The 13225-nt window shown below is 44.6% G+C and overlaps 1 protein-coding gene across 1 annotated transcript in view; it reads left to right on the top strand.

Annotated features, from left to right (window-relative positions):
- NGEF (neuronal guanine nucleotide exchange factor) overlaps window positions 1–13225 on the top strand; it is a 91168-nt gene that overhangs the window by 17051 nt on the left and 60892 nt on the right. The window lies entirely within an intron of this gene.

The following is a 13225-nucleotide window of genomic DNA, read 5'->3' as shown; positions in this document are numbered from 1 at the left end:
AGCACAAGCTAGAATCAAGATTGCCAGGAGAAATATCAATAACCTCAGATATGCAGATGGCACCACCCTTGTGGCAGAAAGCAAAGAAGAATTAAAGAGCCTCTTGATGAAAGTGAAAGAGGAGCGTGAAAAAGTTGGATTAAAACTCAACATTCAGAAAACTAAGATCATGGCATCACTTCATGGCAAATAGATGGGGAAACAATGGAAACAGTGACAGACTTTATTTTCTTGGGCTCCAAATTTACTGCAGATGGTGACTGCAGCCGTGAAATTAAAAGACTCTTGTTCCTTGGAAGAAAAGCTATGACCAACCAAGATAGCATATTAAAAAGCAGAGACATTACTTTGCCAACAAAGATCTGTGTAGTCAAAGCTATGGTTTTTCCAGTAGTCATGTATGGATGTGAGAGTTGGACTATAAAGAAAGCTGAGCACCGAAGAACTGATGCTTCTCAACTGTGATGTTGGGGAAGATTCTTGAGAGTCCCCTGGACTCAAGATCAAACCAGTCAATCCTAAAGGAAATTAACCCTGAATATTTGTTGGAAGTACTGATGCTGACGCTGAAACTCCATTACCTCGGCCAAGGGAAGGACTGACTCATTGGAAAAGACCCTAGTGCTGGGAAAGATTGAAGGCAGGAGGAGAAGGGGAGGACAGAGGATGAGATGGTTGGATGGCATCACTGACTCAATGGACGTGAGTTTGAGTAAGGTCTGAGAGTTGGCGATGGACAGGGAGGACTAGCGTGCTGCAGTCCATGGGATCACAAAGAGTCAGACACAACTGAGCGACTGAACTGAGCTGAACTGGACGTAGAGAGACCTTTCAGTCCCCACCTCCATTCCCCTGCCTCTGTCCCGCTCTTCAGGAGGCTGGGCAGAATCATTAGCCCCCACCACTGATCATGGTGGCCTAGGGGGTGTTGACCGTCAGACACGACTGAGCAGTTGTCAGCAGCCTCTGGGGGCATTGACCGCAGGCTTCCTGAAGGCTGGACCATGTCAAGTTTTGTTCCCCCTGAGCACTTAGCACATGGCTGACCACCAGAAACACTCAATATTTGCAGAGGCAGGGAGGCTCCCTGGGCAGAGGCTGCAGCCTGGGAACTTGACAAAGCCTTGAAGGCACACTTGTGCAGGCTACTGCAGCAGGGGCCCAGGACTGCTCCAACCAAGATTCTTACAAAGTCAGGTCATGATGTCACCAGGATAGGTAAATACAGCCCCGGCAGGAAGACAGCAGCTCTAATGCGGAGGGGTTTGCCTGCTCAGATGCCTTTTGGAGATAACCCACTTTTCCAGCTCCCCCAGAAGAACAGGAGACCCGGCACCCTCAGCAATAAGGATGCAGGCAGAGCATTGGCAGGTAACTTCCTCTCCAGCCTCCCTCCACTTGGGCACTGGCTAAGCCCTGGTAGCACCATGAACGTGAACATCAACTGTGCAACATGAACAAAGAACCTGGACACACTTAAAAGGATCTCAGGCCACCTGGACACGGTGACTGCAGAGGTTTAGATGTTCTGTCTCCGAAATCATTTCTATTCTTACACTATCTCAGAACAAATAGAACTGTGACTTATGTTTCACAGTTTAGGCAGCTAATTTCATATACTTCTGACAGCTCTGTCTTATTTTCAGCCTTTCACACTGTTTCTTCTCTCTGGCAGGTTGAAGGAGCTTATTTCTCACCTCCCTACCAGGCCTTGACATGGGCTGTGGGACCAGTGGCTCTTTTAGGGTGACCTTGGGGCCGGTGTGACCCCTAGCTCTCCCTACTCCTGCTTAGCCTAGAGGAGTCTAGACACAGGCTTGAGAACTTGCAAGGACTCAGATCTTAAGGGGTTAAAAGGACAGTCTCTTAGACTTGTTAGCTCCTCTAACATTTGAATTAATAGTAATGATAATAATAATAGGCATTGGACTGAGCTTGATGCATGGGTTATACCGATGTAATCATATCTTTGGTGTTTTAAACTGCTGTTGTTGTTGTTCAGTCGCCAAGTCGTGTCCGACTCTTTGCGACCCCACAGACTGTAGCACACCAGGATTCCCTGTCCTTCACCAACTCCTGGAGTTTGCCCAAGTTCATGTCCATGGAATCAGTGATGCCATCCAACCATCTCATCCTCTGTCATCCCCTTCTCCTCCTGCCTTCGATCTTTCCCAGCATCAGGGTCTTTTCCAATGAGTCGGCTCTTTGCATCAGGTGGCCAGAATATAGGAGCTTCAGCTTCAGCATCAGTCCTTCCAATCAGTATTCAGGACTGATTTCCTTTAGGACTGACTGATTTGATCTCCTTGCAGTCCAAGGGACTCTCAAGAGTCTTCTCTAGCACCACAGTTTGAAAGTAGCAATTAAACTGCTGACATCTTCCCATCTGTTAAATTGTCCTTTTAGGGTTATTTTGCCTTAATTTAGTTATGCTAGTTTATTTTACCTATCATTCTTTTAATTTTTAGGCTTCCTTACTTTACCTTCCTTCTTGGGTGCATGTGTGGTCACTTCAGTCCTGTCTGACTCTTTGCAACCCTATGGAAGTATAGCCCACCAGGCTCCTCTGTCCATGGAGTGTTCCAGGCAAGCACACTGAAGTCGATTGCCATGCCCTCCTCTTATCTTCCTTCTTATTCTCTCTCTATTTAAATCACCTTTTAAATGTTTTCTTTTTGCATTTTACCTTTCTGGTTATTTCCACTGTTAAAATTCAGTGCTTCTGACTTTGCTTTACCATCAAATTCCTTCCCTCCCCCCATCCCATTTTGTTTTTATCTTACTATTTAAATCCCTAAGCTTTTGAGGATGTGTAGGTTTTAACTTATTATTTCTTGTTTCTTTTAAAGCTATTGATATAGTCCTTTATAAGTCCTTTTATTTTGTTTGCTTGGCTGCGTACAACAACTTCTCAGTAACCTAATGTTGATCTTAAATTATTATTTTAGTGGTTCTATTCCTTGAGCCTAATGTGAATTATTCTGTTTCTTTTGTTGTGCCAATCCTGTATCTTATTAGTTGTACTTTCTCTAATTCTTTGATTCTTAATTTCAAAAATTTTACCTCCTGGCCTGGCCTTGGGGAGGATGTGGCTCCATCATTTATTAGATGTGACCTTAGGCAAGTTATTCAGTTATTTGACTCAGTTCATGCGTCTTTAAATTGGGGATGATAGCAATGCTTAACTCACTGGAGTTGTTACGAAGAAAACTAAAGTGCTGAGAACAATGGTCAATACCCATTATTACTCATCAAGGATTTACAAGTGCTCCCAATACAGGGCCTTTGCTGCTCACCCAGCCATCAATGTTGCCTGGATACTTTCTATTCATTCTTCGGGTCTCACTTAGCTTCTTTCAGAAAGCCTTCCCTAACTGCTCCCCCCATCCCTCCCTCACACTTCCTGCCACAGGCTGCATTAGAAGCTTCTCTCTCAAGCTCACATAGTACTATGTACTATCCCCGTGGTATTTATTTCCTGATGACTTATCATTTCTATCGGATGATACTTTGTTCATGGTCATATCCCTAGGCCTAAGATAGTTGATAAATGAATGAAGTGGATGTTTGCCTCCTCTGTCATGGATTTGAGAATGACGTATCTTTTGTTTGAGGAACCATTTGCACTGTCATCTATGTAACCCCCTGGTGTTGGGCAGTGCACAACCTGAGCTGCTGTACGTGACAGCCCTGAGGACAAAATCAACAGTCGCCTTCATAGATGATCTGTTCTGTTATCCATATATTGGTACAAAGAATGAATCATTTTTGTGGTTAGCTGCTTTAAAACAAAAATCATTACTCTTGGCAGATGCTTCACCTCTGCAAGCCAGAGGAACCCATTATTTATGTGTTCATTCATTTAATGAATATTTATTAAGCACCTCCACTGTTTTATCAGAAAAATCCTTATTTGGTGCCTCAGGGACACATTTAGCAACCACTTTCCTGGAATGTCCCAGAAAACCTCAGTGCCCTAAAGCCCATGGTCCAGGAGGCTTTAGTCATGTGGCTCTGATGCATTCCTGCTTGGAAAGGTTTCTAGACCCCAATCACCTCAAGTCATGCTTTGTGGAAAGAACTGTGACCTTGACTATGTGACCTGAAGGCAACACACAACAGCTCTTCCAGGGACATTCTGGCTGTTGGCAGATCACTGAGAAGTCTGTGCCACTTAATTCTCATAAAAGGATGTATGTTAAAGATCCTCTGGCCTGATTTCTTACAGCCTGTTCCTCATTCATTCATTTGAGTATGTTGATTGTGTAAGAATAGCAGTCACAGATTTAAACCACCAATATCGAGAGGTAGATACACTAATCCCCTTTTAAAGGTAGGTTGGTAAAGCTGATTGATTATATTGCCAAAACTTCACAGCAAAAAGATGGCAAAGTTAGAAAATACAACCCCCAAAATGTTGTTCCACGAATAATACTATTTCCTTGTAGAAAATGATATATGAAGTTAACTAATCTGCTACTGGAAAAACATAGTAATCAGTAAAAAGTTACTAGATGCAATGAGAGATCATCTCCCAGAATTTATACTGAAATTTATGTTGGCTGGAATATAAAAAGAAAAGCAAATAAAACGCAGCAGAAAAGTTTCTGAAATTTAATATTACCCTACTCTAAGGTTTCCCAGGTGGCGCTAATGGTTATGAACACACTTGCCAATGCAGGAGACAGATGTAAAGATGGGGGTTCAATCACTGGGTCAGGGAGATCCCCTGGAGAAAGGAAAGGCAAGCCACTCCAGTATTATTGCTTGGAGAATCCATGGACAGAGGAACCTGACAAGTGACATTCCATGGGGTTGCAAAGAGTCAGACATGACAGAGAAACTAACACACAGCCTATTCTACAGAGTCACGAGAAAGCAACGAAAGAACGTACGGAAAATATTTAAAACAGTGCTTGCCACACAGTAGGTCCTTGATAAACATCTGTCAGAGCTTGAACAGCTTGAATTTCCTCTGTAATTCTTGTACGTATTAACAATTCTTGTATTACATGGTTCTTATGTACTGTCCTTGGATTTATATTCCTATCTCCAGTTTCCATTAGCATGACTCTGGCCTTATTTTAAAGATCTGCCTTAGTCACCACTCAGAGCATACATAGGCCAGGTCTTTGTCTGAGGCGTGAGCCCCAGCCTCTGACCCACAGAGCCCTCCTGGAGGCTGCTGAAGGTTCTGTGGCCCTTTCATCCTTTGGAAACCTGGGTTTTGTCCCTGGAGGGTACCAGACCCTCACAGGCTTCGCGCCTTCTCTTCACCTTTCAACTCTAGCAGCAAAGCCTCCACTAAGCCTCTCCTCAGCGTCCTGCCTCTGGCTCACGTCACAAGGTAAGTCAGCCACAGGAAGACAAATGCTGTGTGCTTTCACTCATGAGACATCTAAAAAGTAAACAAACCGACAAAACAGAAACAGACAGCAAAGTAGTGGCTGACAGCGGGAAGAGAGGGAGAGGTAAGAAGGGGGAGGGGGATACAGAGACACAGACTACTGGGTATAAAAAAATAAGGCACAAGGATGTCATGTACAGGTCAGAGAACATAGCCGATATTTCATAATAACTTAAACGGAGTTTAATGGAACATAGTCTGTAAAAACATTGAATCACTATGTTGTCCATCTGAAACCGGGCTTCCCTGGTGGCTCAGATGGTTCTGCCTGCAACACAGGGTTCGATCCTTGGGTTGGGACGATCCCCTGGAGAAGGGAACGACTACCCACTCCAGTAAAACTAGTATTGTAAGTCAGCTATACTTCAATTTTTAAAAAGGACATACCAAGAAAAACTGCCACTCAAAATTTCCTGTCACACTGACAACAGTGATACGGTCAAGCAAGTCATCTTTCTTACAAGAATCCATGGGAAGGACTTCCTTGGTGGTCCAGTGATTAAGACTCTAAGCTTCCACTGCAGGGGGCATAGGTTTGAGCCCTGGTTGAGGAACTAAAATCCTGCATGGTGCATGGAGTAGCCAAATAAATTAAATTAATGTTTAAAAAAGTAATTCGTGGGAGAGAGAATTTCTTTTGCCCATAAACAATGTACTGGAATTTCCACTGCTCCAAAGGGAATGGGGCAGAGGTAGATTACAGAGAGAAAAGAGCCGGCAGCACGCAGCGCCCTGGAGAGAACATCAGACCTCCCCCCCGGCTTTTCTCTCTCTGACGTGGGTAATTGGCACCGTCGGCCTCCCAAGTCCTGACACTGCCAGTCATGCAACTACAAAACCTCCAAATTAAGATCTTGACTCCACGCTGTAACATAATCGCCCGCTCTATTTTGGCCAAGTTTAATTAGTATGCCAGAAGTCAGGTCTTCCCAGGTTGCAAAGTCACGTGTCAGCCAAGACAAGGCCACCCCGCCTGGCCTGAGGAGAGAGCTAAGAACCTGTGTGTGAGCCAAGGAGGTGACATGCTGGATCTGGGCTCGAGGTAGAACACCAAATCACAGGTAGTGCATTTTTCCACAGGAGTCTGCTACATGAAAAGAGGGCTAGAGGCAGTGCCTGGGAGGGTGCATGAGTGGAAAAGCCCGAGCTGCCGGAGTTAACTCCCGGCCCCCCAGACAGGGCTGAAGGGCCAGCGGCTTCGGCAGGAAGGACCTGGTGTCTTTGTCCACTCCGGAAGCCCTGCCTTGGTGAGTATCAGACACTAAATAGAGCAGCAACACGGTTGTCCTCAGGATTTTCTGGCCAAAAGCTGCAGGAATGCGGGGTATTCCACCTTCAAGACACCCAGTGCCCCCACGGCCCTGTCCTCACGGCCTCCCATTGAATGTGGGCTGGACTTTGTGACCACTTCTAACAGGTAGATGTGCGTAATGGCATGTGAATCGGAGTCAAGGTCATAAAAGGCAGCAGGCGTTAGTCTCTCCCTCGCTTGGATCACTCGCCCTGGGGAAGCCATCTTCCATGTCATGGGGACACCAGGGAATCCAACGCAAAGCCCACGTGGCAGCAGCTGGACCTCAGCCTATGAAAGAAGCATAAAACCATGTGCTTCCTGGACCGAGGAAGTTACCTGAAAGGAGAAATGTTGCTGTAGGCTGCAAAGTCACGGGGCCCCTTGGTACACGGCAATAGATAACTTCCCTGTTGTCTCCGACGGTAAAGAACCTGCCTACAATGTGGGAGACCTGGGTTCGACACCAGGTTTGGAAGATCCCCTGGAGAAGGAACTGGCAACCCACTCCAGTACTTTTGCCTGGAGAATCCCATGGACAGAGGAGCCTGGTGGGCTACAGTCCATGGGTCACAAAAGAGTCGGACACGACTGAGCTGACTCTCTCTCTCTCTCACACACACACACATATACACACACAATAGGTAACTAACACATTGGAGACATTCTATAAACTGGGCTAGAAAGTAAATTCTACCCATATACAGGATATGCTGGGCAGAATGCTTGGCATCACGTCCGTCTGACCCCCATCTGCCTTTCTCCTGTTCCCCTGCCATCCAGGGGAATGTACATAAACACATACACACACAGAGTGTCCTCACAGCCCTCAAGTAGCAACTGACACCAACGTATAAAATTTCAGCTTTCGTGTGACCAAGGGGCAGTTTATGTCCCAGAGGCCCCTTTGGAAGCAGCTGAGACTGAGGTTCAACCTGAAACCCTCGAGCTTGGCATTTCACCTCCTTGCTTCTCCCCTCCCTCCCTCATATTTCCTGGGAGCTCTTCCTTAAGGGGGCTTCCCTGGGGTCTCCGAAGGTTAAGAATCTGCCTGCAGTGCAGAAGACCCGAGTTCGATCCTGGGTCGGGAAGATCCCCTGGAGGAGGGAATGGCAACCCACTCCAATATTCTTGCCTGGAGAATCCCACGGACAGAAGAGCCTGGCGGGCTACAGTCCATGGGGTCACAAAGAGTCGGACATGACTGAGCGCAAACATACACACGTGCACATTTGTTGGCTACTCTTCCTTTTTTCTGAAGCACGCAGTGAAATCAATCATAGGTTAGTGAGAAAGAGAATGAACCGACAGACAAGGCAAAAGTCTGGTTTTGATGGTGACTGTTTCAGGACAAACTGTCTCAGACAAAGGCAAGGGGACAAAAGCAAGGGGACTTCCTGGAAGTGATCTGAGGTCACAGCAACCGCCAGGACTAGGAGGCTCCCTGAGCCCCTCCTCGCCCACTTGGCCCTGGAACGGCACGGGTCCATGAACAGAGGTCTTGCCCTTTTGATTGTCCTTTCGGTAAAATTGGAATAAAGCTCTCTAGCCTGACTGAAGGCAGGGGCTGGACCAAAAGACCCTGTGAGGCCCCTCTTTGCCTCCCAAGACCCTCATCTCCAGGTCTAACACCCTGCCCCACCCTCCAGCAGGAAAGTGGAGTCAGCAATCCTCGGGAGGAGGGAGGGGAAGAAAGAGGGAGGGGGGCTGCAGAGTAGACCTCACTGCCCAAGACTCAGCACCCACAGCCCTCACTGATACTTCCACTCATGCATATCTTAGAAATGTTCTTTCCCTACAAAATGGCCCATGTTTTTAATTTTTTGGCAGCTCTGTGTGGTTTGTGACATGTTTGTTCCCTGACCAGGGGTTGAACCCAGGCCCTCAACAGTGAGAGCATGGAGTCCTAACCACCGGACTGCCAGGGAATTCCCAGGTCATGCTTTAAAAAAAAAAAAACTTATACAAACAAAACAGCTCACTGAGCATACTGATCCATTGGAAAGCCCATTATCGTAAAAAATAAAACAAGCAAAAGATATGAAAAACATCACTGAACCAGGTTGGCTTTGCCCCACACTGAGCCCAACTGCTGAGACGCCAAGGTGTGCAGCAGGGAAAGGGTTTACAAAGGAAAAGGGCAGGCCAAGGCACGTGGGAAGTCTGGGGAGCTGGGGAGAGGAGACTGGGGGAAAGATTCAGGCATTGTCTTCCTGCGCAGGTGAAACCTGGAGAAGGCAATGGCACCCCACTCCAGTACTCTTGCCTGGAAAATCCCATGGATGGAGGAGCCTGGTGGGCTACAGTCCATGGGGTCTCTAAGAGTCGGACACGACTGAGCGACTTTACTTTCACTTTTCCCTTTCATGCACTGGAGAAGGAAATGGCAACCCACTCCAGTATTCTTGCCTGGAGAATCCCAGGGACGGCGGAGCCTGGTGGGCTGCCGTCTATGGGGTCGCACAGAGTCAGACACGACTGAAGTGACTTAGCAGCAGCAGGTGAAACCAAGCGACAGGCCTCTGCATGTTCACAAACGGAGGCTCTAAGCACCATGTGAGGGTGGAGTTTTGGGCACTCTGATGTCGAAGGGTCTCCGAGTGAACACTTGCTGGTGCCCAGTGGAGGGTCAGTGGTCCTAGCCCGTCTTTACCAACCCAGCTGGAGCTAGACGCAACGGACTCCAAGTTCCTGGAAAACAACTCAGGCAAACCTCTTATCGTTTAGGCTAAACCCCATTTGGAAGACATGCAAGTCTTAAAATGACCTTGATTAGTAAAGGCAGGAGGTATGATTTGACTAATAATTCCCCACAGTTTCAAAAAGATTATTCACAAAAGAAAAATACAAAGCCATCATAAACACACACAAGAAACCAACTTCACTAGTAAGGAAAAAAAATGCAGAACAGAGAATGATATCATTTTTCATGTACCACATTGGCAAGTTGCTTAAAATTCAAATACTGAATACCGGAAGGGTACAGAGAGAGACACTGGTTGAGTATAAATTGGTGTAACATTTTGTAATTTCATGAAATACGTGAACAGCAATAAAAATGCTCTTAAACTTTGACCAGGAGTCTCTCCTGAAAAAACAAACCAGAAATTGGATAAAGGTGTTTATTACTGAGCTATGCACAGTTCACTGTGTCAGATGAATGTTTCTTGAGTACCTACTAGGATCCAGGCTTTGCTCTGGGTACCAGGGGGTCGACAGTGGACAGAAGACCTCCAGCTCTGCCTTCCTGGCGCTCACTTTCCAGTAGGGCCTCCTTTGGGCCACCTCACCTAGCAAAGGCCACTTCATTCCTTCAGCCTTTATACCATACCTAACTCAATATGCTATACCTTACATCGGATTGCATTTAAAATTGATTGTTAATATAGTTCTTTAAACCAAACGTGCTCTTTCTCTAAATACTTTTTTTCCTTTCCCCTAATTTTTTATAAGAAAAAAATTTAACATACAGAAAAATGGAAACAAAAGCACAATGAACTCCCACGTACACTTAAATAGACCCTCTAAATTATTAACACCTAGCGTATTTGCATGTTCTTTCTCCCTCCTCTGTTTCCACTAAATCATGGGAAGGTAAATTGTAGGCATCAAACACTTCTCCCCTAAATATCCATCATAAAACTTCTAGGAATAAGATTATTTTTCTACATAATCATGATGTCCTTCTCTCACCTGAGAACATTCACAATCATTCCATAATCTATCTAATAGCCAGTTGACATTCAAATTTCTTCCAATTTTTCCCAAAATATCTTTTTTTTTTTTCTTGGCTTTGGGATATCAGTTCCCTGACCGAGGATTGAACCCAGGCCACCAACGTGAAAGCACTGAGTCCTAAGTGCTGGACTGCCAGGGAATTCTCTCCTAAAATGCCTTTTACAGCTGGGGTTTGTGTTGTTGCTGTTCAGTTGCTCAGTAGTGTCCCATTCTTTGCAACCCCATGGACTGCAGCACCCCAGGCTTCCCTGTCCTTCACAATTTCCCGGAGTCTTCTCAAACTCATGTCCATTGAATCGATGATGCCATCCAACCCTCTCATCCTCTGTTGCCCCCTTCTCCTCCTGCCCTCAACCTTTCCCAGAACCAGGGTCTTTTCCAAACTTGTGAATCAAGGTCTAATCAAATTTTGAGCACTGCATTTGTCAGATGCTCTCTTAGATTCCTATAATCTCAACAGTCTCCCCATTTTTCCCCATGACCGACTTTGTGAAAATCCAGGCTTATCAACTGCAGAATGGCCTCCATCGTGTCTTTGTCTGACTATATCCCTGAGCAGTTTTAACCTGTTCCTTTACTCCCTATATTCTCTAGCTCTGAGAGTCAAAGCTAGACCCTTGGTTAGATTCATGTTAAACATTTTCAGCAAGAATGCATCCAGGTGGTGTGTACTTCAAACTGTACCCCATCCAGAGGCATTAATGTCAGCTGGCCTGCTATTCCTGATGCTAAATTTGAGCATTTGGTTAATTCAGATGCTGCCAGATTGCTCCAAAGTAAAGCTATAATTTTTTCCTTTTGCAACTAATAAGTTACCTGTAAAAGTGATAGTTTGAGACCATGTACATACCCTCTTTCCTTCACTCAGTGGCTTTTAACATCCATAATGATTGTTCCTGAATCAACCATTACATTGGGAATTGCCAAATGGGAATGTTCTTTTATTCCTCCTTCTTATATTAATCGATAGTCAATGAAGAAGTCCTCATCTTTGTTTTTTGCTTTATTTTGGTTTTGAGTTTTACTGTGAATTCATGGTAGTTATTTGTGGTGGTGGTTTAATTCAATATATCCATTGAATCTATTAGTGTCTTATTCCCGTTGATGTTCAAACTGTCACAAATTTGGCCAGTAAAAGCCCCTTTGATATATTTCTTCATGTCCTTGAGCACTTCCTCATTATCTGACACAGGAAGATCTTAATATAATTTCTATATCCCAATCCTGGAGTCAGCCATTTCTCCAAGAAGTCCAAGTTCCTGAAAGGATTTTAAAAATACAGAATAATATTTAGAAACCAATATCTTTGGACTCTATGTGCTCATTACTACTGGAAAGTTATTGCCACTACAGTAGACAGAGCTATGAAACGTGTGTGTATGTGTGTATACACACACATACATGTGAGTTCACATGGATACCTTCAATTCCAGTCCAACACACAGCATTCCTCCCGATTCCATATAAGGCCCTCAGTTCTCAACATCAGTGTATTTACTATAGGATAATGCTCTATTCTATGAACACACAAAGAAGAATTTCACAGTTATCCTTCCTGTACCATAGCCAATAACGAATCTCCCATATTAGTCTCCTAGGGCAGTTGCAACAAAGCACCACAAAGAGTGGCTTAAGAACAACAGAACTTTGTTCTCTCACAGTCTTGAAGATCACAAGTCCAAAATCAAGGCAGGGCCACACTCTCTCTGAAGGCTGCTGGGGAGAACCTGTCCCATGCCTCTCCCCTAGATTCTTGGGGGTGCTGGCCACCCTTGGCATTCCTTAGCTTGTAGATGCATCACTCCAGTCTCTGCCAGCATCTTCACACAGTGTTCTCCTGTCTACATGTCTGTGTCTTTGTGCCCAGATTTCCCTCTTAAGACACCAGTTACTGGATTAGGGCTCATCAGTATATCATCTTAAGGCCATGACATCTACAAAGACCCTGTTTCCAAATCAAGTCACATTCAACGTACCAGGCATCAGGATCTCAATATATCTTTTCAGGGGACACTACTCAATCCAGAACACCTACCAAGTAAAGTTTAAAATGTCTTTGCTCTTTTTTATTCTTAGAATAGATCTCAGTAACAGCACAAAGACAGAACACATTTTAAAAATTGCTTGAATTTTTTTCTCTCGTTATGCTATCAATTCGATAATTACTTAGGTTCATTTGTTTCAGTTTATTTTCCGTTCTAGGATTTGATGCTCCCCCATACTTTTAATTTTTCAAAAATTATTTAATATGTAAAACATCTACATGGTTATATATTCAAAACTATATAAAAAGTACACTCAGAATGATCTTATTCTCTACCCTAACTCTGGAAATAACCATCTTTACTAGTTTCTCTTTTTTCCTTCCTGGGTTTCCTATTTGGGACAGGGGTGCAGTGGGGTATATAATTATATGACTTCCTCTTCTTTAGTTCACAAATTGCATGAGGTCTTCCATATCTTGCTTCTTTCACTTAGCTCTGGAAATCACTCCATATCAGTTCAGAAACACCTTCCTCACTCTCAGTTCTGCCACATAGGACTTCATCCTGTGACTATACCATGGTGTATTCAACCAATCTTCTTTGGATGGGTATGTAGGTTGTTTTCAATATTTTGATATCAAAATAATGCCGTGGAGAATGACCTTGTGCACATTTTGTTTCATATTTAAGGATGTGTCTTCAAGGTAATTCTGAGAAATGGAATTGCTAGGTCAAATGGATAATGCCTGTTGTTTTAGTCCGACCAGGCCCTTCTAACAAAATACATAGAATGGGTGGTTTGTA

This window comes from Giraffa tippelskirchi, chromosome 5 (assembly GCF_054371585.1).
Source record: "Giraffa tippelskirchi isolate mGirTip1 chromosome 5, T2T-mGirTip1v1.2.pri, whole genome shotgun sequence".
Taxonomy (NCBI): Eukaryota; Metazoa; Chordata; class Mammalia; order Artiodactyla; family Giraffidae; genus Giraffa; species Giraffa tippelskirchi.
The sequence above is the reverse complement of the archived record's forward strand: the minus strand, read 5'-3'. Positions and strand labels throughout refer to the sequence as shown.